This window comes from Diuraphis noxia, unplaced genomic scaffold (genome assembly GCF_037042655.1).
Source record: "Diuraphis noxia isolate RWA-SAM2 unplaced genomic scaffold, SU_Dnox_SAM2 contig0005, whole genome shotgun sequence".
Taxonomy (NCBI): Eukaryota; Metazoa; Arthropoda; class Insecta; order Hemiptera; family Aphididae; genus Diuraphis; species Diuraphis noxia.
In genome coordinates this window covers 35,679,614-35,706,865 of record NW_028301715.1, presented here as the reverse complement: position 1 = coordinate 35,706,865, position 27,252 = coordinate 35,679,614, and the positions used below count along the sequence as shown (strand labels likewise).

Below are 27,252 nucleotides of genomic sequence, written 5' to 3'. Positions count from 1 at the left end.
TTATTTTTAAAAAGAATATTTTAAACGAAGAATTAAACACAGAGTTGTTAAGATTCAAATAAATTTAAAATTATAGTCTAAACGTGGAATAATAATAAATAAAATATAATCCAGAAATGTTTAACACGTTTTATATAAAATAATTAAACACAGAGTTGATAGGATTCAAATAAATTTGAAATTATAATCAAATGACTAATAATAAATAAAATATAATCCAAAAAAGATTAATACATTTTTCATAAAATAATTAAACACATAGTTATTAGGATTCAAATAAATTTAAAATTATAGTCCAGATGTTGAATAATAATAAATAAAATATAATCCAAAAAAAGATTAATACATTTTTTATAAAATAATTAAAAACATAGTTGTTAAGATTCAAAGAAATTTAAAATTATAGTCCAAACGATGATTAATAATGAATAAAATAAAATCCAGAAATCTTTAACACATTTAATATAAAAGATTTAAACACTGAGTTGTTAGGATTCGAATAAATTTAAAATGACAAATAATAAAAAAAATATAATCCAAAGAAGATTAATACATTGTGTATAAAAGAATTATAGACAGAGACGTTTAGATTCAAATAAAATAAAAAATAATAGTCCAAACGTTGAATAATAATAAATATAATATAATCCAAAGATTAACACATTTTGTATAAAAGAATTAAACACAGAGGTGTTTTTAGATTCAAATAAAATTAAAGTTATACTCCAAACAACGACTAATAATAAATAAAATATAACCCAAAGAAGATTAATTATACATTTTTTATAAAAGAATTAAACACAGAGATGTTGAGATTCAAATAAAATAAAAAAATATTAAAACTATATTATAGGACTTATGATGAATAACAATAAATAAAATATAATCTAAAGAAGATTAATACATTGTAAATAAATTAATTAAACATAGAGATGTTTAGATTCAAATAAAATAAAAATATATTATAACTATATTATAGTCCAAATGATGACTAATAATAAATAAAGTACAGAGATGTTTAGAATTTAGATTTAAATTAAATTAAAATAAATAGCCCAAACGATGACTAATAATAAATACAATATAATCCAAAGATTAACACATTTAGTATAAAAGAATTAAACACAGAGATGTTTAGATTCAAATAAAATTAAAGTTATACTCCAAACAACGACTAATAATAAATAAAATATAACCCAATGAAGATTAATTATACATTTTTTATAAAAGAATTCAACACAGAGATGTTGAGATTCAAATAAAATAAAAACATATTAAAACTATATTATAGGACTAATGATGAATAACAATAAATAAAATATAATCTAAAGAAGATTAATACATTGTATATAAATTAATTAAACATAGAGATGTTTAGATTCAAATAAAATAAAAATATATTATAACTATATTATAGTCCAAATGATGACTAATAATAAATAAAGTACAGAGATGTTTAGAATTTAGATTTAAATTAAATTAAAATAAATAGCCCAAACGATGACTAATAATAAATACAATATAATCCAAAGATTAACACATTTAGTATAAAAGAATTAAACACAGAGATGTTTAGATTCAAATAAAATTAAAGTTATACTCCAAACAACGACTAATAATAAATAAAATATAACCCAATGAAGATTAATTATACATTTTTTATAAAAGAATTCAACACAGAGATGTTGAGATTCAAATAAAATAAAAACATATTATAACTATATTATAGGACTAATGATGAATAACAATAAATAAAATATAATCTAAAGAAGATTAATACATTGTATATAAATTAATTAAACATAGAGATGTTTAGATTCAAATAAAATAAAAATATATTATAACTATATTATAGTCCAAATGATGACTAATAATAAATAAATAACAGAGATGTTAAGAATTTAGATTAAAATTAAATTAAAATAAATAGTCCAAACGACGACTAATAATGAATAAAATATAATCCAAAGAAGATTAATTATACATTTTTTATAAAAGAATTAAACACAGAGATGTTGAGTTTCAAATAAAATAAAAAAATATTATAACTATATTATAGTCCAAATGATGACTAATAATAAATAAAACATAATCCATAGCAGATTATCGGGAATATAATTCATAGCCCACTTAACAAATAATTCTGATTTAAATACAAAAGAAAAAAAATAATGATAAAAAATAAATGTCCAGAAACAACAACAATGATCAAATAACTGAAACAAACAACAAAGTTTACTTAACATAAGTGTTCATAATCATGGGCAAAATGAATTTTTCAATAATATCAAACAAATGTTTCTTTTTCAAAAATAATATCGAACTATAAGATTTCACCTTTGATATATCACATAAGAAAGGAAAAGAAAACAGAGTATCAGACGGGCTATAATACAATAACATTGGAATCGACAAATCACTTAATTAGGTACTAATGTACGACATAAATCCATCAAATTTCAAAGATAAATTTTGCATTTACAACAAAAATGATTAATGAACCCCAAGAAAATTTAAATAAAATCATATTAAGGAAATCACGACAATTTGTCATAATCAATAACATACTATATTATCAACAATGCACACCAGAATTTCCAGAAAAAGCATGCCTTACAACATATAAAAATTATTAAAGGAACTAAACGAAATAAGGAATGAAATTCCACAAATAGTAAAACAGGGCATAAATTAAACAAAAAAATTATTTAGGCAAAAGTCATGGAATAGTAAGCTTTAATCCAGGTGACCGTGGTCGGAGTGGATAGGACGGGCCAACTACTCGAGGACGTCGTCAATGGAGGCGATCGATGCGTGGATGTACAGCAGGGGCCTTGAGCTCGCGCACCACAAGAGCGAGGCGGTGCTTCTTACCAAATTTCGAGCGTTCGTCCCTCCTCGCCTCGTGGTTGGCGGGCACCACATCGAACTAGCCAAGAAACTGAGGTACCTCGGCGTCATGTTTGACCATAGGCTGACCTTCGCGCCCCACATCAAGACCATTGCTGAGAGGACCTCCCGCTCGACAGTGTCCCTGGCGAGGATAACGCCAAACGTAAAGGGCCCGGGTCAGTGGAAGCGGAGGCTCCTCTCCTCGGTGGTCGAGAGCCAATTGTTGTACGCGGCTCCGGTGTGGGCCACCCAAGTGTCTAAAACCGCAAGAACTACGGAAAATCTGATCCGGCCCCGGAGGGCAGCCGTCCTGAGGGTGATAAGGGTCTATCGCCCCGTCTCGGATTAGGCATCGCTGCTCCTAGGCCACCAGCGGATCTAGTGGCGCTAGAAAAGAAGTAAATAAGCCGAAAATGAAGTCGAAGAAAAGTAAAAAGAAGAAGACGAAAGAGGGTCCGGCAATTGTCGATCTCGTGTCGGAATTGGAAGCCTCGACTTCGAAAGAAGTAAAGTCGGTCAAGAGGAAGAGATCCGGGACCACTGGGGCCGTTGAAAAACCACGACGGTGGTGAGGCAGGAGCGTGAGACAACACTGCGCGAATGCCAGGTGATTTGGGACCACACGACAAAGGCAGCGTGGACGAGGAGGATGATTCCAGACTTCAGAAGGTGGGTGTATCAGTCAAGACTTGAAGCCATGACATTTCACATGGCCCAGGCATTGACTGGGCACGGATGCTACCAGCACTATCTGTGGAAGAGGAGGAGGGCAGCTGACCCAAACTGCATGCACTGTGAAGAGCCGGAGGACGCTGTGGAGCACACGTTATTTAACTGTCCATTCTGAGCAGAAGACAGACGGGAGATGGAGCAATGCGTCGGCCGGCCACTACAACCCAATGATGTGCCAGATATCATCCTGGGGCCGGAGCAGGAGCTCCTCCCAGATGATGCATTCAGGCTTGATGGCGGAGGAACAGAGGTTGGCGTTTGGCAGAATGGTGGAGGCGATTCTCGGGCGGAAGGAGAATGCAGAGCGGGGCAGGCAGGCGCGATTAGTATGGTGAGACGTTTGGCCCAATGAAAGTGAACCGTTTACGGTGCGGACGATGGCCTAGCGACCGAACCCACCGGCGATCAAAGTCGCGCTGGTCCGCAGTCTGGGGGCGCACCCTTAGCGCACACGTTGGTACCCGAAAGACGGTGAACTATGCATGGCCAGGATGAAGTCAGGGGAAACCCTGATGGAGGTCCACAGCGATTCTGACGTGCAAATCGATCGTCTGAGCTGGGTATAGGGTCGAAAGACTAATCGAACCATCTAGTAGCTGGTTCCATCCGAAGTTTCCCTCAGGATAGCTGGCGCCGATGTATGTTTCCCGCCCGTTCGCGGGCTTACGGACGCCGGTGGGACTCCACGCTGTACGGCGCGGTAACAACCCGCTCGTAACACGGAGGATGTCTCATACGGTAAAGCGAATGATTAGAGGACATTGGGGCCGAAACGACCTCAACCTATTCTCAAACTATAAATGGGTGAGATCGCCGGGTTTTACCTGGTACACCGCGTGAACCGCGTGCGAAGCCGGCGACGGAACCCTAGGCGCTTAGTGGTAGAGGTGGGTCGGTCGCGAACAAACGAATCAAAATGACCGAATCAGTCTAGTGACCGAATTGCGACCGAATCTAATATCTAAATGATTCGGTCATTCGTTCATGTGATTTTTAGATCTTTTGGATCTCGGTACCCTTTGACTCGGTCAAATTGACTGATTATAATGTTTCATGGTCTGGAATCTGGAAGGACTGGAACGTATAAAATAGTTTATATTTTGATGTTAACTAGACTGATTTAGTGAGTCGCATAGATATTAATATATCTATGGTGATTTGGTCACTTCTTTTTCTTTATTATTGTTCCATGTTATTACATAATTATTAATAAGATAAAGAATTTTAAGAATTACAACGAATTATTATAAAGGATAAAGGATAAACTATAAATAGTATAATATTCTTTTATTAATTTATATCATAAATGTTATATTGTAAATTGTAATAGAATTTGCCATTTGGTAGTCATAGTATTTGGTAATAGTTAAATAGTTTTGTAATAGTTACATAGTACATATTTGAGTATAAACTACTTATATTGAGTTATACACATGGGTTAAAGTGGAGAATCAGTCACCCTACCTCTAAATGTGGTTAAAATAATTTAAAAATAATAAATAAATATCAGAATTAAATTATAAAGTAAAATTAATATTTGATAATAAAATAACTGAAAACATCATTCATGTTAGAATAATAAAATCATATTATTACAAGTTAACCATACAACAAAAATAAAAATTTAACATAATAACCAATTAAAATGTCATCATTTACAGATTTCTACAAGACAATAGGTACCTAAAAATAATCCTAATAATCTAATTGCAGATCAATGTTCAAAAACAATAAAATAAAAATAAAAATTTTTAATTTATAAAAATAAATAAATGTAAGCTGTAAGCCAAGAAATTAATTGGATTATCCATTCAGATTCCAGATCATAATCATGAAATCCTTATACAAGGAAGGACTCATCTGATCATACTAAACCACTACATTGGACTACAAAAACAAAATTCTAATTTCCTCTGTCTCATGAATAAACAACATAACAATATATTCAAAAAAAAAATAAAAAATACTCATGGGAAACAAAAAGTAGAAGTCTACGCCAATCACAAAAACAACAAAACCAAGTTGTATGGATACCACTAAAATATATGAGTTAAAAGAATCTCAAGTCATATAGGAATTTATGATTGATTACAGCGTATAATTAAAGGGTAATGATTGATAAAGTGTACCTACCCTGTTTTGTGGGACACACGGTATATATATATAAATGTATGATAAATGCATAAAATATTTAATTAAGTAATTTTTATAGTGTAATAAAAGAATGTAATTTTTTTAAAGTCATATTTAACTGCGTATATTTAATGAATTTTTAGTAACTACATAAAAGTCCTAGCTCTACAGTTATTAATCATAACTTTTACTTCCAATCATGCGCCTACTTTCAAGTTTATTTTTATAATCACTATCATAGAACAATCGTGTAAAGTAATATTAAACAAAAGTACACAAATATTTTATTTTGAAATTGATGTCCTTAGATGAATATTTTGAGAATGAGAATTTATAATATTTAAATGTTTTTACTTATCAAACAACAACTTAAACACTTTTTTTTATTGAGCATTACAATACTTTTCATAATATAACTATTAACTATAATATGTTTATTGAAATTATAAATTTGTATATAAAAATAAAATTTGTTATTTTAAAGATAATATTCGTTTGATTGATGTGATATTTTAACAAAATATGTTATGACAAAGTCATACTTTTTTCAAGACTTTTAATAATGCAAACAATCAACAATCAAGAGCTTTTTTGACTTGATAACACTTAAGAGGATGTCAGTGCATTCCTTTTTTTTCTCTCTGACCCACGCACAACATACCAAATATTACGTTCACTATGATAATAATAATTTCTAAAATTAGAGTAAAATGTCCTCTTTTAAAATTTTAAGATACTTATTATTAAGAGCATCTTATAGGCTATATTTTAAGCGAGCTATGAATACTTTAAAATACTCATAACTCACTTAATAATTAAAGTATAATAAGCCTATGATATGGCCTATATAAAAATCTAACCATTAATTTTTCTCTAATTTTTAGAAATTATTAAGATTATTGTGAACAAAAAATTTGATATATTGCGCATGAGTCGGAGAAAAAAAATTCCACTGACATCCTCTTAATCGGCCTAACCAACCTTCTCTTTTTATTCTATCCCATAGTCGAAGGTTGTAAACCTTACCTAACCTGGTAGTATCACTCAAAGGGTCGAGTGACCTTTGCAATTTAAGATCCTTTCCTACATATTCAGAATTGTTAACATAACTATTCTACCTAACTATTCCCCTTCCCCCCACCTAACCTTATCCTCTCTCTCTGCCACTACCCCTCTTTCTTCCTATCTCAATCACACCCTCCCCTTCACCTAACTCACTGACTCTCATAACCTCTCACAATACTCTCTCACTTTTGTTCTGTTTCCCCACCTAACCTTATCATATCCCTTTGACACTACCTCTCTCATACCCTATCACTTTCACACCATCCCCCTCACCTATCTCTCTTACACTCATTCGTCTTACATTCCCCCTCTACCCGTTTTTCTCACACTTGCACCCTCTCATTCACTTTATCTCCTTATCCTTCATCCTATCTACCTCGCTCACTTCCTCTCACACTATCCTTCTCTCGCCCTCTCTTTACAAGTCACTATAGTACCTACCCTGCCCTACCTAACCTAATCTAACCTTACCTCACACTATCTCACTCTCTCTCTCTCTCTCTCTCTCTCTCTCTCTCTCTCTCTCTCTCTCTCTCTCTCTCTCTCTCTCTCTATCTCTCTCTCTCTCTATCTCTCTCTCTCTCTCCCCCCCCCTATCTCTTTATCCTTCTATGCCCCCACTCTCACACTCCCAGTCCCTATAGTACCTACAGGTCATCGTACCTGATAATTGGAAAAATATTTAAATATCATTGAGGAAACTATTAAAAAAAAAATTTTAATTATTATACCTGATCAATTTCCTAATTTTTATCACGATTTTATTGATAACTTGAATAGTGTTCTACCAGTGGTTAGAAACGAATAATTTAAAAATTGCTAGTAATCTATCCTCTGATCAATTAATAAATTAATACCTAATATAAAAATAAACCTACTGAAAAATAGAAAATCACTTACCCAATATCTGAGTCTACTATAAAACTTCATCTTCGAAACATTGTTAATACATTACACACAGGCTTCACAACGAATATGATATTTAGTTGGCAAATCTTCACTGACGAATACCATCTCTGAAATTTCAATAAAATATATATGTGTGTGTTTTTAGATTCTGAGCGGAACGATGAATGTATTGATTTAACCATGATGTGTGTTTTTTTTTTTTTTTTTTGTGTCTGGTGTCTGTCATCACGTTTTGGGGCAGTAAAAGTGCTTTGATATTTGACTTCAGTACCTCGTTCGATCAGAAAGTGAATCTAGTTGGTACTTTGACTATAATGTATTAATTTATGTTTTAAATATTTCATTCAAGATCTTATTATTTCTTCACTAGTTCACTAACCACAACAAGTTAACTACTTGAACTCGGATACCTACCGGTTCGTTTTTATTTTAATAACGTAAAGATTAATTATAATTACTTGTATTAATGTTTATTTATTTTACTTCGATAATTTAAAAATATTATTCCAATTTATTATTTATGAATTTTTGATATTATATTGTGTTTTTTTTAGAAAATGAATAATAAATGCAATTGTAATAAATTATTGAATTAGGTACCTACGTAAAATATAAAATAACCTATTCATGAAAAAAACCTAGACATAATTATTTTTTTAAGAAAAACAAAATTGTTCAATCTTATATACATAAAAAAAATGTTTTATATTAATTAAATAACTTACCATTGTATCAGTACCTACATATTATATTATATCATTATTGTAAATAAGTGTAACTAATGCCTTTGTTGTCGATGTGAATATGCTCAATAAAAAAAAGAAACACCATATAAAATAATTATAAAATTGTTTACCTATAAATCTGTAAAAATTGAATTGAATTTTAAATGGTTTAACTTTTCAGCAATATGAATTATAAATATAATGTATAAATAGGTAATAATATATTAATCTATGTCAGTTGTTGGCTTATTGTATACATTTTGTATAATATTGTATACCTTAATAAATACCGAATGTAATTCATTCTATTAATCATTTTTTGATAATTTCTAACGTACAAAACCTTATCAACCATAAATTTTAATTTAATTGTGTTATTGTTCTATGAAAATATTAACAGCTATTAAAAATACAGAATTTAATATTACAAACAAAGTAATATTGGATGGTTAAATACTACACCTTCAGTGATAAGTACATGAATATGAGGACAGTAAGTAGGTACTTAGCAGCTACACAGTTGCATTTTTTTACAAGCTATATTATTATAATATTTTTTCAGACGATTTACCATTGAAAACCACACATAACACATTCAAACAAATCAAATGAAAGTTCACAAAATTTCATTGAGCTAGTAGGCGTCAATGGAAACTTGGTGTGATAAAATAATCGACTCTAATAGTAAATAATAATTTTATCTTGATCTCGTGTTTATATGAACTTTATGTTATAACACAGTTTGTATTCTGTTTACATATTTAGATAATGAAGATTTTGAAATTTTGATAATAGTATTAAAGACAAGGACTGGAAGGAAAATAAAAGCTCAGAAACATCATAAAAAAGGTCTAAAATCAGAATTTGATGACATTTTAACTAGAACAAGGTGTCATAGTAAAGATTTTTGTAACAACTTTAATAAAAATACTATCGGTCAAATGGTTTTATAGAGAGATATTAAATTAATTAAAGTTAAAAAATAATTCCCTGATAAATTGTTTTTACAGCAATTTAAACAACTTATGGGCAAGCAAATATTATCAAGAAATTATAGTTTTGAATAAAAATAAAATTATCAAACATACATTACATTATGAAATTAGCCTATAGCCTAATATTGCCTACAGCCATAGGTAGCATAATATTATTAAACATAAGGCCATGATAATTATAATGAGTAAACTTTTATTTTACATTGTATTTCAAACAAGTATTACCTATATTATTAAAATAATAATAAATTATTCAATTTAATAAACATAATAATAAAAAAATGTTTTAGTCTTGTACTCTTGTTGTTCAAAAGCATTTGATAATTTTATAGTCATTATCAGTATAGAATATATTCTCTTTTTAATTTGTCATATTATTTGTTACTTTGATACATAAAAATAAGCTTATTGACTTAAAGACAAGTAGTATTTTATTTTGTGTTATTTAATTTAATATAAAATTATTTTTAAAGATATTGATTACATACCTACAACTATTAAATGATTAATTTTCATCCTTATATATATATTGCCTGTACAATTATAAATTATAACACAACAATTTTAATCAAATTTCAAAAAAACTAACAGTCAATAATATTTTATATTATATACTATATTGGATATTATATGACACAAAAATAAACATAGCTTAAATTCAATACTGCCATATTTTGGTATGTCTAAAAATCAATTTCTGTATGCAATACAACCACATATCAAAATATGACAGTCTTGCATTTACTTAAAAAATTGTAAAAGGCCATAATAAGTCTGACTTTTTGGATTCAAGGGAATATTTTATTATATTTGAAAAAGTCACAATATAAAGTATGTTTAAAGTACCTATTGTAGTTTTTAGTTTCAAATTCATAGGTGAAGAACTCTTTGCAAACATCACCATTGTAAAAGTGTACGAACGTGTACCTCAATTATTTTATAATATTAAGCCGCAAAATAATTGGTATTGTAACGATTGTCGTCAATTCGTACGCTGAGCATGGCTAATATGCTGAGTGTTAATAATACCAAGGTGTACATATTATGTATGCAATATATATTATGCTGACGCGACGTTTAGCACACGTCGTGTTAATGACCGACCGGGACTCCGGACGAGTAGAGTCGATGGTGGATGGAGAGAAAGGCTAGAGTCAGATGTCGATAGTTGGACAACAACCCGAAGAAGGCCCGCGGACGACCACCTCAACCCACATCGGATATCGACACCAAAGACACACCATGGCCTGATCGGTAACTCTCAGTTATAATTTATAGGTATGCCTAACATATATATTATTAATTGATGTTTGATATATTATAATTTATAAGACTCGATGTTGTAGTAATAATTATACATAAATATTTAATAACAGTTACACATATATAAATACGTTGAGTTCCTTGCTTCACATATTAAGGTAAACTTGATTCCTAACGATAATAGCACACACCGAGGTCAAGTCCCGGAGACCTCGTTAATATGAACAGGACGTTACAGTTGGTGGAGGCGCCCGTCCCTGGAGTCCCGATTTTTTTCTTGGGGGGGAATAAAATTTATTTTTCTCTACGGAAAAAATTTCGATTCTAAGGTACACCCCTTGTGTTGTGATATTATTTTTGGGTGTCATGTAAATCTTATGTGAAGTTATTGGCCCAATAATTCTTAATGGATGTCAAATTTTAAATTAAACGAAATATTAATAATCAGATTGCTAAGGTAACAAAATCAAATATATTATTTTTAAACGAACAATTTCATTTAGAAATAAATGCAGCGGATTTAATAATCATATTACGACAGATTGATGATAAGAATTTGGGAGATTTTTTTGCAAATTCGAAATTTGGAAGATTACCTTTATCGGCTAAGTTAGTTAAAAAATGTACTCTGTGCACATTATACGAAGTCAGATGTTTAAGTAAAGATGAATTTAATACGCTAACACCAATAGAAAGAAAATTTGAATTCATAATATCCCAGAAAACAGTATCGTGGATACTTTTGTTAGATAAATCGGAAGTAGTGGGTTTTTTAAATTTTGTAACATACATTGTGAAGAATCATCAACACTTGTTCAATTAAAAGAACTCGCAAAATCGGCTATAAAAATTTTTAGAGGTGGATTTCTTGATACTGAAGATAACGATTATTTTAACGATGGTAGTGTAGATCTTACCTTTACTGAAAATAAGCAATCATTAGAGTTAGATAAAAGTCAGAAACAGTTTTGCGAAAAAAATTATAGTGAACCAGATTCACCGCGGTTAGGATTAGAAATACAAAAATTAAACTCAATCCGTGAAAAATTACCTGGTATATTAAAGAAAGCGTTTGATAAACAAAAAATATATGCAGACAGAGGGAAAAGAGATCGAGATTTTTTTGTAGGAGAAAAAGTTTTAGTAAAGATTAATGTAAGAAATAATAAATTTTCGGATAGATATGAGGGTCCCTACACAATTTTAAGAAAAATAAATCCAGTCACATATTTAATTGAAATTGATAAAAATGGCAAAAAACAATCTGAAAAAAAACATGTTCAACAAATACAAAAATATAGAGATCGATCACAAATAGAAAGTGTGTACAATTATAGTTAAGACTTAAGTATATAAAAAAAAAAAATTGTAATCAATTGAACGTACGTGTATATGTGACATATAACTATATTAGATTAAGTATTTAAAATATTTGAATAAAAAATCAAAAAAATTAGGATAATTTTTTGATTATTATTAATAAATTGAATTACAATTAAAAATATTAACATGTAATGATAATTTGGGGATCTAACACCAAATTATTTACCAAGTAGTAAATAATATTACAGTCGAGAGACCATCGTATAATAAATTATTTCGCAACCACTTAATTTCTTGTTATTGTTAAGCAATATTAACGAAGTTTCGTCGGTTGTAAAAAAAAAAAAAATTTAAATAGATAAAATAAAAAATTGCTTGACGTTATATTTTAATACAATAGTGTAGGTATTTTTAATAGTTTTGCATTTTAGTTAAATAAATAGGTCAATGAGTAAACAACGAAAACACTTATTCGACATTATTTCATTTATAGGCACATAATATTATAGTAAGTATATATATAATTATATATATACATATAAGTGAATGATATACACACCGGAGCATTACTACGACAGTCAACGAAGAATGCTTAACACTTATATTAAAGATGTAATTTAATCAGTGACATGAAATAATATTTAATAATCTACCATTTTTATACTATACATATAATTATTAATCGTTTTGTTTTAATTTATTCTGTTATTTAAATAACTTGTTAAAAGGTTCACAAAAGTTACAATTATTCTAATATTAGGCATGATAATAATTGATACGTTTCAAATAGAGGAGTCAATTGTTTACAACTACCAAGGAAGCAGATCAGGTATTAATTATTACTAAAATAAAATTGTGTTATAGAGGAGAGAGAGAGCCAAGGCAAATGTTGAGAGTCAGAGGTAGAGTGCTACACAAAGATAATATAATATAATTTTGAAATTAGGCAAATATAAAATTTTAAGGTAAGATAGCTGAATGTAATTTACACTATAGTAAAAAAAATATATATATGTACCTATATTGAAATTAATAAAAATATATTGTATCACCAGAATGTAAACGTGAAAAAAAAATGTGTGTTTACAGTTTAAATTTGTCTAATAATAATGTATTACCTTCATAAGTATCTATTAAATTCATATACGAGTATATACTTATATAAAAATTTTTAAAACCTGTATCTAATAAAAAATATATAATATTATTATTAATTTGTTTGATGTACCTAATTGTATTAATTTATATTGTATTCATCGAAATATAGAAAAAAATAAATGTGTAAACAAATATGCTACTTATTAAAAAATGAATTATATATTAGGTAATTGTATTCAACGAATTGTTTTCGTCGAAATATATATATATAAAGAATGTGTCTTAATACATACATGTTATGTTTAATATATTAATTAACTTGAGGGAAACTGAAAGGGGTAAGTGGAGACAGCCGTGGGTGTCGGTATTCAAGGATGGAAGAGTCAACTACAATCCGTGTCACTATCCAGAAGTTATAAAGATATAATTTATAATATACATAAATAATATATTGTTATATACGCATGTCCATTGCCTTGGTAAAACAAACTTACCTTAAATATCAATTATTTTGGGCTTTGTTAGAGTCCGCGACGTGTATGCACTCCGACGCTGAAATGGAAACGCATCAGATACTGTTGAATTGAAGTCTAAAAATAATGTGATTTATGAAAAAAAAAAGATTAAACGGTAATCAGGATGTTTTCCGTTCATGTCTACTTTGCTATCCGATTGAAATGTTAGAATATTTCATTAACTGCGTCTTCTGCGACGACATTGACAATCGCCATGGATTATATTGTACTAAATCAATAAGAGAAATCCACAGATATAAATCATAATACAACTCTTATATCAACGATGCCCGTGTATACAATTTGTTCATTGAAATAATGAAATGTGATTACTTTAATGAAATAATGTATAGCATTAAACTAAAATTATGTTTATCAATATGCAATATTCTTTTAATTTAATTTATTTGATTATCGGTTAAGATGGTGTATAATAGTGTAGTCATCGGTCTGACATCGGTCTCGTCGTCGTCACAAGAAAAGTAACATATAAAAATTTCGATTAACTCGTAATGATTTAATGTGCGCGTTGAGATTAAATATGTTTGTGGTCAGGTGTCAGCGTCGTCACAAGAAAAGTATCTTATAACATTTTCGAGTTACTCGTAATAATATGATGGGCACGCCGAATTTCATTATTTCATCGGTTTGACGTCATCATTATAATCAGGAAAAATAACGTATGACAAGTTCGAGTAACTCGCGTAATGATTTAATGTGCGCGTTGAGATTAATTATGTTGGCGGTCCGACGTCGTCGTCGTTGTCACAAGAAAAGTAACTTATAACATTTTCTAGTAACTCACAATAGAACGGCATGCGCGTTGAAATTAATTATGTCGGCTGTCCGACGTCGTCCTCGTCACAAGAAAAGTAACTTATAAAAATTTCGAGTAACTCACAATAGAACGGCATGCGAATAGAGATTAATTATGTTAGCAGTCTGATGTCGTCGTCGTCACAAGAAAAGTAACTTATAACAACTTAGAGTTATTCGTTATAATCTAATGTGCCCGACGAGTTTATATAATTTTAGCGGTCCGACGTCGGCGTCGTCACAAGAAAAGTAACATAAAACAATTTCAAGTAACTCACATTAGAACAGCGAACACGTTGAGATTAATTATGTCGGCTGTCCGACGTCGTCATCGTCACAAGAAAAGTAATTTTTAACAACTCGAGTTACTCGTAATTATATGATGTGCACGCCGAGTTTCATTATTTCATCGGTCTAACGTCGTCATGGTTATCAGGAATATAATATAACAAGTATATATATATACTTATATATATTATTATATATATAACGTATAACAAGTTCGAGTAACTCGTAATTATTTGATATGTGAGAAATGTTTAATTATGTTGGCGGTCCGACGTCGTCGTTTTCACAAGAAAAGTAACTTATAACATTTTCTAGTAACTCACAATAGAACGGCGTGGGCGTTGAGATTAATTATGTTGGCAGTCTGATGTCGTCGTCGACACGAGAAAAGTAACTTATAACAACTTAGAGTTAATTTGGATAAAATTAGGGTCTTAAAATTATGGTCTGAAAAGACACAATGAAGACTGCACTATGAATTCTCAAGAAAAATAAATAAAGGAAAACTAACTCATAATAAAATTATATTATTTAGTAGCGAGTGGTTAATAGGTTTTGAAAATTGTGTCCACAAAATATGAACTAGAGCTATATTTTGAAAATAAAAATTGAAAGGGGTTTGTGGAACCCGCAGGCAAATGGTTTTTAAGGATCAAAAAAGAAATTCGGGAGAAATATGTACTTAGAATACAGAATGAAGACTGAAATATGTTTTCTCAAGCGAAATGAATGAATAAAATATGAAGGATAATTAAATCGTGATATAATTATGTTTTTTAGTGGCAAGTGTGCTAATAAAGTTTAAAAATTGTGTCCACAAAAATAAAGTAGAGCTAAATTTTGAAAATAAAAATGGAAAGGGGGTATTGGCGCCCGCAGGCAAATGGTTTTTAAGGATCAAAAAAGAAATTCGGAAAAAATTATAGTCTTGGGATATACAATAAAAACTGCAATATGTATTCTCAAGAAAAATAAAATAAAGGCAAATAACTCATAATAAAATTATAATTTTTAGTAGCGAGTGGTTAATAGGTTTTGAATGTTGTGTCCACAAAATATGAACTAGAGCTAAATTTCTAAAATAAAAATGGAATGGGGATATTGACGCCCTCAGGCAAATGGTTTTTGAGGATCAAAAAATAAATTCGGGAGAAATATGTACTTAGAATACAGATTGAAGACTGAAATATGTATTCTCAAGCGAAATGAATGAAATAAAATATGTAGGATAATGAAATCATGATATAATTATGTTTTTTAGTGGCAAGTGTGCTAATAAAGTTTAAAAATTGTGTCCACAAAAATAAAGTAGAGCTATATTTTGAAAATAAAAATTGAAAGGGGGTTTTGGCGCCCGCAGGCAAATGGTTTTTAAGAATAAAAAAAGAAATTTGGATAAAATTAGGATCTTAAAATTATGGTCTGAAAATACACAATGAAGACTGCACTATGTATTCTTAAGAAAAATAAAGGACAACTAACTCATAATAAAATTATATTTTTTAATTGTGAGTGGTTAATAGGTTTGAAAATTGTGTCCACCAAAATAAATTAGAGCTATATTTTGAAAATAAAAATGGAAAGGGGGTATTAGCGCCCGCAGGCAAATGGTTTTTGAGGATCAAAAAATAAATTCGGGAGAAATATGTACTTAGAATAAAGAATGAAGACTGAAATATGTATTCTCAAGAAAATTAAATGAAAGGCAACTAATTCTTAATACAATTATATTTTTTAGTTATGAGTGGTTAATAGGTTTGAAAATTGTGTCCACCAAAAAAAAAAAATAGAACTATATTTTGAAAATAAAAATGGAAAGTGGGTATTGGCGCCCGCAGGCAAATGATTTTAAAGGATCAAAAAAAAATTATGGTCTTAACATACACAATGAAGACTGCACTATGATTTCTAAAGAAAAATAAAAGAAAGATAATTAAATCATGATAAAATTATGTTTTTTTAGTGGCAAGTGGCTAAAAAAGTTTAAAAATTGTGTACACAAAAATAAACTAGAGTAATATTTTGAAAATAAAAATGGAAAGGGGGTATTGGCGCCCGCAGGCAAATGATTTTTAAGAAACAAAAAAAAAAAATTGGAAAAAATTATAGTCTTGGAAATCACAATGAAGACTACACTATGTATTCTCAAGAAAAATAAAAGAACAATAACTAACTCATGATAAAATTATGGTTTTTAGTTGCAAATGGTTAAAAAGTTTGAGAATTGTGTCCACAAAAATAATCTAGAGTAATATTTTGAAAATAAAAATGGAAAGGGTGTATTGGTGCCCGCAGGCAAATGATTTTAAAGGCTCAAAAAAGAAATTTGGAAAAAATTATAGTCTTGGAATCACAATGAAGACTACACTATGTTTTCTCAAGAAAAATAAATGAAGGATAATCCAATCATGATGAAATTATGTTTTTAGTGACAATGGGCTAATAAAGTTTAAAAAATGTGTCCACAAAAATAAACTAGACCTATATTTTTAAAATAAAAATGGAAAGTGGGTATTGGTGCCCGCCGGCAAATGACTTTTAAGGATCAATAAAGAAATTTGGATAAAATTATTGTCTTAGAATACACAATGAAGACTGCACTATGTATTCTCAAGAAAAATTAATAAAATAAAATATGACGGATAACTAAATCATGATAAAATTATGTTTTATTAGTGGCAAGTGGCTAAAAAAGTTTAAAAATTGTGTCCACAAAAATAAACTAGACCTATATTTTTAAAATAAAAATGGAAAGTGGGTATTGGCGCCCGCAGGCAAATGATTTTAAAGGATCAAAAAAAAATTATGGTCTTAACATACACAATGAAGACTGCACTATGATTTCTAAAGAAAAATAAAAGAAGGGTAATTAAATCATGATAAAATTATGTTTTTTTAGTGGAGATGGCTAAAAAAGTTTAAAAATTGTGTCCACAAAAATAAACTAGAGTAATATTTTGAAAATAAAAATGGAAAGGGGGTATTGGCGCCCGCAGGCAAATGATTTTTAAGGATCAATAAAGAAATTTGGATAAAGTTAATTCAAGAAACAAAAAAAAAAATGGGAAAAATTTATAGTCTTGGAAGCACAATGAAGACTACAGTATGTATTCTCAAGAAAAATAAAAGAACAATAACTAACTCATGTTTTTAGTTGCAAGTGGTTAAAAAAGTTTGAAAATTGTGACCCCAAAAATAAACATTAGCTATATTTTGAAAATAAAAATTGAAAGGGGGTATTGGCGCCCGCAGGCAAATGATTTTTAAGGATCAAAAAAAAATTTGGAAAAAATGATGGTCTTAACATACACAATGAAGACTGCACAATGTTTTCTCAAGAAAAATAAATGAAGGATAATCAAATCATGATGAAATTATGTTTTTTAGTGGCAAGTGGCTTATAAAGTTTAAAAATTGTGTCCACAAAAATAAACTAGAGTAATATTTTGAAAATAAAAATGGAAAGGGGGTATTGGCGCCCGCAGGCAAATGATTTTCAAGAAACAAAAAAAAAAATGGGAAAAATTTATAGTCTTGGAAGCACAATGAAGACTACAGTATGTATTCTCAAGAAAAATAAAAGAACAATAACTAACTCATGTTTTTAGTTGCAAGTGGTTAAAAAGTTTGAGAATTGTGTCCACAAAAAAAAAATTAACCCTAAATTTTAAAAATAAAAATGGAAAGTTGGTATTGGCCTCCGCAGGCAAATGATTTTTAAGGATCAATAAAGAAATTTGGATAAAGTTAATGTCTTAGAATACACAATGAAGACTGCACTATGAATTCTCAAAAAAAAATTAATAAAATAAAATACGACGGATAATTAAATCATGATAAAATTATGTTTTTAGTTGCATATGGTTAAAAAAGTTTGAAAATTGTGACCCCAAAAATAAACATTAGCTATATTTTGCAAATAAAAATTGAAAGGGGGTATTGGCGCCCGCAGGCAAATGATTTTTAAGGATCAAAAAAAAATTTGGAAAAAGTTATAGTCTTGGAAGCACAATGAAGACTACACTATGTATTCTCAAGAAAAATAAAAGAACAATAACTAACTCATGTTTTTAGTTGCAAGTGGTTAAAAAGTTTGAGAATTGTGTCCACAAAAAAAAATTAACCCTATATTTTAAAAATAGAAAAGGAATGTTGGTATTGGCCTCCGCAGGCAAATGATTTTTAAGGATCAATAACGAAATTTGGATAAAATTATTGTCTTAGTATACACAATGAAGACTGCACTATGAATTCTCAAGAATAATTAATAAAATAAAATATGACGGATAATTAAATCATGATAAAATTATGTTTTATTAGTGGCAAGTGGCTAAAAAAGTTTAAAAATTGTGTCCACAAAAATAAACTAGACCTATATTTTTAAAATAAAAATGGAAAGTGGGTATTGGCACCCGCAGGCAAATGATTTTAAAGGATCAAAAAAAAATTATGGTCTTAACATACACAATGAAGACTGCACTATGATTTCTAAAGAAAAATAAAAGAAGCGTAATTAAATCATGATAAAATTATGTTTTTTTAGTGGAGATGGCTAAAAAAGTTTAAAAATTGTGTCCACAAAAATAAACTAGAGTAATATTTTGAAAATAAAAATGGAAAGGGGGTATAGGCGCCCGCAGGCAAATGATTTTCAAGAAACAAAAAAAAAAATGGGAAAAATTTATAGTCTTGGAAGCACAATGAAGACTACAGTATGTATTCTCAAGAAAAATAAAAGAACAATAACTAACTCATGTTTTTAGTTGCAAGTGGTTAAAAAAGTTTGAAAATTGTGACCCCAAAAATAAACATTAGCTATATTTTGAAAATAAAAATTGAAAGGGGGTATTGGCGCCCGCAGGCAAATGATTTTTAAGGATCAAAAAAAAATTTGGAAAAAATGATGGTCTTAACGTACACAATGAAGACTGCACAATGTTTTCTCAAGAAAAATAAATGAAGGATAATCAAATCATGATGAAATTATGTTTTTTAGTTGCAAGTGGCTTATAAAGTTTAAAAATTGTGTCCACAAAAATAAATTACATTAATATTTCAAAAATAAAAATGGTGAGGGGGTATTGGCGCCAGCAGGCAAATGATTTTTAAGGATCAATAAAGAAATTTGGATAAAATTATTGTCTTAGTATACACAATGAAGACTGCACTATGTATTCTCAAGAATAATTAATAAAATAAAATATGACGGATAATTAAATCATGATAAAATTGTGTTTTTTTAGTGGCAAGTGGCTAATAAAGTTTAAAAATTGTGTCCACAAAAATAAACTAGACCTATATTTTTAAAATAAAAATGGAAAGTGGGTATTGGCGCCCGCAGGCAAATGATTTTAAAGGATCAAAAAAAAATTATGGTCTTAACATACACAATGAAGACTGCACTATGATTTCTAAAGAAAAATAAAAGAAGGGTAATTAAATCATGATAAAATTGTGTTTTTTTAGTGGCAAGTGGCTAATAAAGTTTAAAAATTGTGTCCACAAAAATAAACTAGACCTATATTTTTAAAATAAAAATGGAAAGTGGGTATTGGCGCCCGCAGGCAAATGATTTTAAAGGATCAAAAAAAAAATTATGGTCTTAACATACACAATGAAGACTGCACTATGATTTCTAAAGAAAAATAAAAGAAGGGTAATTAAATCATGATAAAATTGTGTTTTTTTAGTGGCAAGTGGCTAATAAAGTTTAAAAATTGTGTCCACAAAAATAAACTAGACCTATATTTTGAAAATAAAAATTGAAAGGGGGTATTGGCGCCCGCAGGCAAATGATTTTCAAGAAACAAAAAAAAAATTTGGAAAAAATGATGGTCTTGACATACACAATGAAGACTGCACAATGTTTTCTCAAGAAAAATAAATGAAGGATAATCCAATCATGATGAAATTATGTTTTTTAGTGACAATGGGCTAATAAAGTTTAAAAATTGTGTCCACAAAAATAAACTAGATCTATATTTTGAAAATAAAAATGGAAAGGGGGTATTGGCGCCCGCAGGCAAATGACTTTTAAGAAACAAAAAAAAATTTGGAAAAAATGATGGTCTTGACATACACAATGAAGTCTGCACTATGTATTCTCATGAAAAAATAATAAAATAAAATATGACGGATAACTAAATCATGATAAAATTATGTTTTTTAGTGGTAAGTGGCTAATAAGGTTAGGTTATGGATAATAAAGTTTGAGAATTGTGTCCACAAAAATAAACTAGACCTATATTTTGAACATAAAAATGGTAAGGGGGTATTGGCGCCCGCAGGCAAATGAATTTTAAGAAACAAAAAAAAAAAATTTGGAAAAAATGATGATCTTGGAAATCACAATGAAGACTGCACTATGAATTCTCAAGAATAATTAATAAAATAAAATATGACGGATAATTAAATCATGATAAAATTATGTTTTATTAGTGGCAAGTGGCTAAAAAAGTTTAAAAATTGTGTCCACAAAAATAAACTAGACCTATATTTTTAAAATAAAAATGGAAAGTGGGTATTGGCGCCCGCAGGCAAATGATTTTAAAGGATCAAAAAAAAATTATGGTCTTAACATACACAATGAAGACTGCACAATGTTTTCTCAAGAAAAATAAATGGAGGATAATCAAATCATGATGAAATTATGTTTTTTAGTGGCAAGTGGCTTATAAAGTTTAAAAATTGTGTCCACAAAAATAAATTACATTAATATTTCAAAAATAAAAATGGTGAGGGGGTATTGGCGCCCGCAGGCAAATGATTTTTAAGGATCAATAAAGAAATTTGGATAAAATTATTGTCTTAGTATACACAATGAAGACTGCACTATGTATTCTCAAGAATAATTAATAAAATAAAATATGACGGATAATTAAATCATGATAAAATTGTGTTTTTTTAGTGGCAAGTGGCTAATAAAGTTTAAAAATTGTGTCCACAAAAATAAACTAGACCTATATTTTTAAAATAAAAATGGAAAGTGGGTATTGGCGCCCGCAGGCAAATGATTTTAAAGGATCAAAAAAAAATTATGGTCTTAACATACACAATGAAGACTGCACTATGATTTCAAAAGAAAAAAAAAAGAAGGGTAATTAAATCATGATAAAATTATGTTTTTTTAGTGGAGATGGCTAAAAAAGTTTAAAAATTGTGTCCACAAAAATAAACTAGAGTAATATTTTGAAAATAAAAATGGAAAGGGGGTATTGGCGCCCGCAGGCAAATGATTTTCAAGAAACAAAAAAAAAAATTGGAAAAAATTATAGTCTTGGAAATCACAATGAAGACTACACTATGTATTCTCAAGAAAAATAAAAGAACAATAACTAACTCATCATAAAATTATGGTTTTTAGTTGCAAGTGGTTAAAAATTTTGAAAATTGTGACCCCAAAAATAAACATGAGCTATATTTTGAAAATAAAAATTGAAAGGGGGTATTGGCGCCCGCAGGCAAATGATTTTTAAGAAACAAAAAAAAAATTTGGAAAAAGTTATAGTCTTGGAAAACACAATGAAAACTGCACTATGTATTCTAAAGAACAAATAATGAAATAAAATATGAAGGATAATTAAATCATGTTAAAATTATGTTATTAGTGGCAATTGGCTAATAAAGTTTAAAAATTGTGTCCACAAAAATAAATTACATTAATATTTTAAAAATAAAAATGGTGAGGGGGTATTGGCGCCCGCAGGCAAATGATTTTTAAGGATCAATAAAGAAATTTGGATAAAATTATTGTCTTAGTATACACAATGAAGACTGCACTATGTATTCTCAAGAATAATTAATAAAATAAAATATGACGGATAATAAAATCATGATAAAATTGTGTTTTTTTAGTGGCAAGTGGCTAATAAAGTTTAAAAATTGTGTCCACAAAAATAAACTAGACCTATATTTTTAAAATAAAAATGGAAAGTGGGTATTGGCGCCCGCAGGCAAATGATTTTAAAGGATCAAAAAAAAATTATGGTCTTAACATACACAATGAAGACTGCACTATGATTTCTAAAGAAAAATAAAAGAAGGGTAATTAAATCATGATAAAATTATGTTTTTTTAGTGGAGATGGCTAAAAAAGTTTAAAAATTGTGTCCACAAAAATAAACTAGAGTAATATTTTGAAAATAAAAATGGAAAGGGGGTATTGGCGCCCGCAGGCAAATGATTTTCAAGAAACAAAAAAAAAATTTGGAAAAAATTATAGTCTTGGAAATCACAATGAAGACTACACTATGTATTCTCAAGAAAAATAAAAGAACAATAACTAACTCATGTTTTTAGTTGCAAGTGGTTAAAAAAGTTTGAAAATTGTGACCCCAAAAATAAACATTAGCTATATTTTGAAAATAAAAATTGAAAGGGGGTATTGGCGCCCGCAGGCAAATGATTTTTAAGGATCAAAAAAAAATTTGGAAAAAATGATGGTCTTAACATACACAATGAAGACTGCACAATGTTTTCTCAAGAAAAATAAATGAAGGATAATCAAATCATGATGAAATTATGTTTTTTAGTGGCAAGTGGCTTATAAAGTTTAAAAATTGTGTCCACAAAAATAAACTAGAGTAATATTTTGAAAATAAAAATGGAAAGGGGGTACTGGCGCCCGCAGGCAAATGATTTTTAAGAAACAAAAAAAAAATTTGGAAAAAAATATAGTCTTGGAAGCACAATGAAGACTACACTATGTATTCTCAAGAAAAATAAAAGAACAATAACTAACTCATGTTTTTAGTTGCAAGTGGTTAAAAAGTTTGAGAATTGTGTCCACAAAAAAAAATTAACCCTATATTTTAAAAATAGAAAAGGAATGTTGGTATTGGCCTCCGCAGGCAAATGATTTTTAAGGATCAATAACGAAATTTGGATAAAATTATTGTCTTAGTATACACAATGAAGACTGCACTATGAATTCTCAAGAATAATTAATAAAATAAAATATGACGGATAATTAAATCATGATAAAATTATGTTTTATTAGTGGCAAGTGGCTAAAAAAGTTTAAAAATTGTGTCCACAAAAATAAACTAGACCTATATTTTTAAAATAAAAATGGAAAGTGGGTATTGGCACCCGCAGGCAAATGATTTTAAAGGATCAAAAAAAAATTATGGTCTTAACATACACAATGAAGACTGCACTATGATTTCTAAAGAAAAATAAAAGAAGCGTAATTAAATCATGATAAAATTATGTTTTTTTAGTGGAGATGGCTAAAAAAGTTTAAAAATTGTGTCCACAAAAATAAACTAGAGTAATATTTTGAAAATAAAAATGGAAAGGGGGTATTGGCGCCCGCAGGCAAATGATTTTCAAGAAACAAAAAAAAAAAATGGGAAAAATTTATAGTCTTGGAAGCACAATGAAGACTACAGTATGTATTCTCAAGAAAAATAAAAGAACAATAACTAACTCATGTTTTTAGTTGCAAGTGGTTAAAAAAGTTTGAAAATTGTGACCCCAAAAATAAACATTAGCTATATTTTGAAAATAAAAATTGAAAGGGGGTATTGGCGCCCGCAGGCAAATGATTTTTAAGGATCAAAAAAAAATTTGGAAAAAATGATGGTCTTAACGTACACAATGAAGACTGCACAATGTTTTCTCAAGAAAAATAAATGAAGGATAATCAAATCATGATGAAATTATGTTTTTTAGTTGCAAGTGGCTTATAAAGTTTAAAAATTGTGTCCACAAAAATAAATTACATTAATATTTCAAAAATAAAAATGGTGAGGGGGTATTGGCGCCAGCAGGCAAATGATTTTTAAGGATCAATAAAGAAATTTGGATAAAATTATTGTCTTAGTATACACAATGAAGACTGCACTATGTATTCTCAAGAATAATTAATAAAATAAAATATGACGGATAATTAAATCATGATAAAATTGTGTTTTTTTAGTGGCAAGTGGCTAATAAAGTTTAAAAATTGTGTCCACAAAAATAAACTAGACCTATATTTTTAAAATAAAAATGGAAAGTGGGTATTGGCGCCCGCAGGCAAATGATTTTAAAGGATCAAAAAAAAATTATGGTCTTAACATACACAATGAAGACTGCACTATGATTTCTAAAGAAAAATAAAAGAAGGGTAATTAAATCATGATAAAATTGTGTTTTTTTAGTGGCAAGTGGCTAATAAAGTTTAAAAATTGTGTCCACAAAAATAAACTAGACCTATATTTTAAAAATAAAAATGGAAAGTGGGTATTGGCGCCCGCAGGCAAATGATTTTAAAGGATCAAAAAAAAAATTATGGTCTTAACATACACAATGAAGACTGCACTATGATTTCTAAAGAAAAATAAAAGAAGGGTAATTAAATCATGATAAAATTATGTTTTTTTAGTGGAGATGGCTAAAAAAGTTTAAAAATTGTGTCCACAAAAATAAACTAGACCTATATTTTGAAAATAAAAATTGAAAGGGGGTATTGGCGCCCGCAGGCAAATGATTTTCAAGAAACAAAAAAAAAATTTGGAAAAAATGATGGTCTTGACATACACAATGAAGACTGCACAATGTTTTCTCAAGAAAAATAAATGAAGGATAATCCAATCATGATGAAATTATGTTTTTTAGTGACAATGGGCTAATAAAGTTTAAAAATTGTGTCCACAAAAATAAACTAGATCTATATTTTGAAAATAAAAATGGAAAGGGGGTATTGGCGCCCGCAGGCAAATGATTTTTAAGAAACAAAAAAAAATTTGGAAAAAATGATGGTCTTGACATACACAATGAAGTCTGCACTATGTATTCTCATGAAAAAATAATAAAATAAAATATGACGGATAACTAAATCATGATAAAATTATGTTTTTTAGTGGTAAGTGGCTAATAAGGTTAGGTTATGGATAATAAAGTTTGAGAATTGTGTCCACAAAAATAAACTAGACCTATATTTTGAACATAAAAATGGTAAGGGGGTATTGGCGCCCGCAGGCAAATGAATTTTAAGAAACAAAAAAAAAAAATTTGGAAAAAATGATGATCTTGGAAATCACAATGAAGACTGCACTATGAATTCTCAAGAATAATTAATAAAATAAAATATGACGGATAATTAAATCATGATAAAATTATGTTTTTTAGTGGCAAGTGGCTTATAAAGTTTAAAAATTGTGTCCACAAAAATAAATTACATTAATATTTCAAAAATAAAAATGGTGAGGGGGTATTGGCGCCCGCAGGCAAATGATTTTTAAGGATCAATAAAGAAATTTGGATAAAATTATTGTCTTAGTATACACAATGAAGACTGCACAATGTTTTCTCAAGAAAAATAAATGAAGGATAATCCAATCATGATGCAATTATGTTTTTTAGTGACAATGGGCTAATAAAGTTTAAAAATTGTGTCCACAAAAATAAACTAGATCTATATTTTGAAAATAAAAATGGAAAGGGGGTATTGGCGCCCGCAGGCAAATGATTTTTAAGAAACAAAAAAAAAATTTGGAAAAAATGATGGTCTTAACATACACAATGAAGACTGCACAATGTTTTCTCAAGAAAAATAAATGAAGGATAATCCAATCATGATGAAATTATGTTTTTTAGTGATAATGGGCTAGTAAAGTTTAAAAATTGTGTCCACAAAAATAAACTAGAGTAATATTTTGAAAATAAAAATGGAAAGGGGGTACTGGCGCCCGCAGGCAAATGATTTTTAAGAAACAAAAAAAAAATTTGGAAAAAATGATGGTCTTGACATACACAATGAAGACTGCACAATGTTTTCTCAAGAAAAATAAATGAAGGATAATCCAATCATGATGAAATTATGTTTTTTAGTGACAATGGGCTAATAAAGTTTAAAAATTGTGTCCACAAAAATAAACTAGATCTATATTTTGAAAATAAAAATGGAAAGGGGGTATTGGCGCCCGCAGGCAAATGATTTTTAAGAAACAAAAAAAAAATTTGGAAAAAATGATGGTCTTAACATACACAATGAAGTCTGCACTATGTATTCTCATGAAAAATTAATAAAATAAAATATGACGGATCATTAAATCATGATAAAATTATGTTTTTTAGTGGTAAGTGGCTAATAAAGTTTAAAAATTGTGTCCACAAAAATAAACTAGAGTAATATTTTGAAAATAAAAATGGAAAGGGGGTACTGGCGCCCGCAGGCAAATGATTTTTAAGAAACAAAAAAAATATTTGGAAAAAATGATGGTCTTGGAAATCACAATGATGACTACACTATGTATTCTCAAGAAAAATTAATAAAATAAAATATGTCGGATAACTAAATCATGATAAAATTATGTTTTTTAGTGGTAAGTGGCTAATAAGGTTAGGTTATGGATAATAAAGTTTGAGAATTGTGTCCACAAAAATAAACTAGACCTATATTTTGAACATAAAAATGGTAAGGGGGTATTGGCGCCCGCAGGCAAATAAATTTTAAGAAACAAAAAAAAAAATTTGGAAAAAATGATGGTCTTGGAAATCACAATGAAGACT

At 29.1% G+C, this 27,252-nt stretch overlaps 1 long non-coding RNA gene and 1 pseudogene across 1 annotated transcript; one reads left to right on the top strand and one right to left on the bottom strand.

Moving 5' to 3' along the window:
- The window catches only part of LOC149055238 (uncharacterized), a 429,976-nt pseudogene that overhangs the window by 248,746 nt on the left and 153,978 nt on the right, over positions 1–27,252 (top strand).
- Positions 2,016–13,778, bottom strand: LOC149055242 (uncharacterized). Its single transcript, XR_016192186.1, has 3 exons — positions 13,630–13,778; positions 7,723–7,838; positions 2,016–3,279 (listed from the first exon to the last, which is right to left on the bottom strand). It is a non-coding gene; the product is annotated as an uncharacterized LOC149055242 (long non-coding RNA).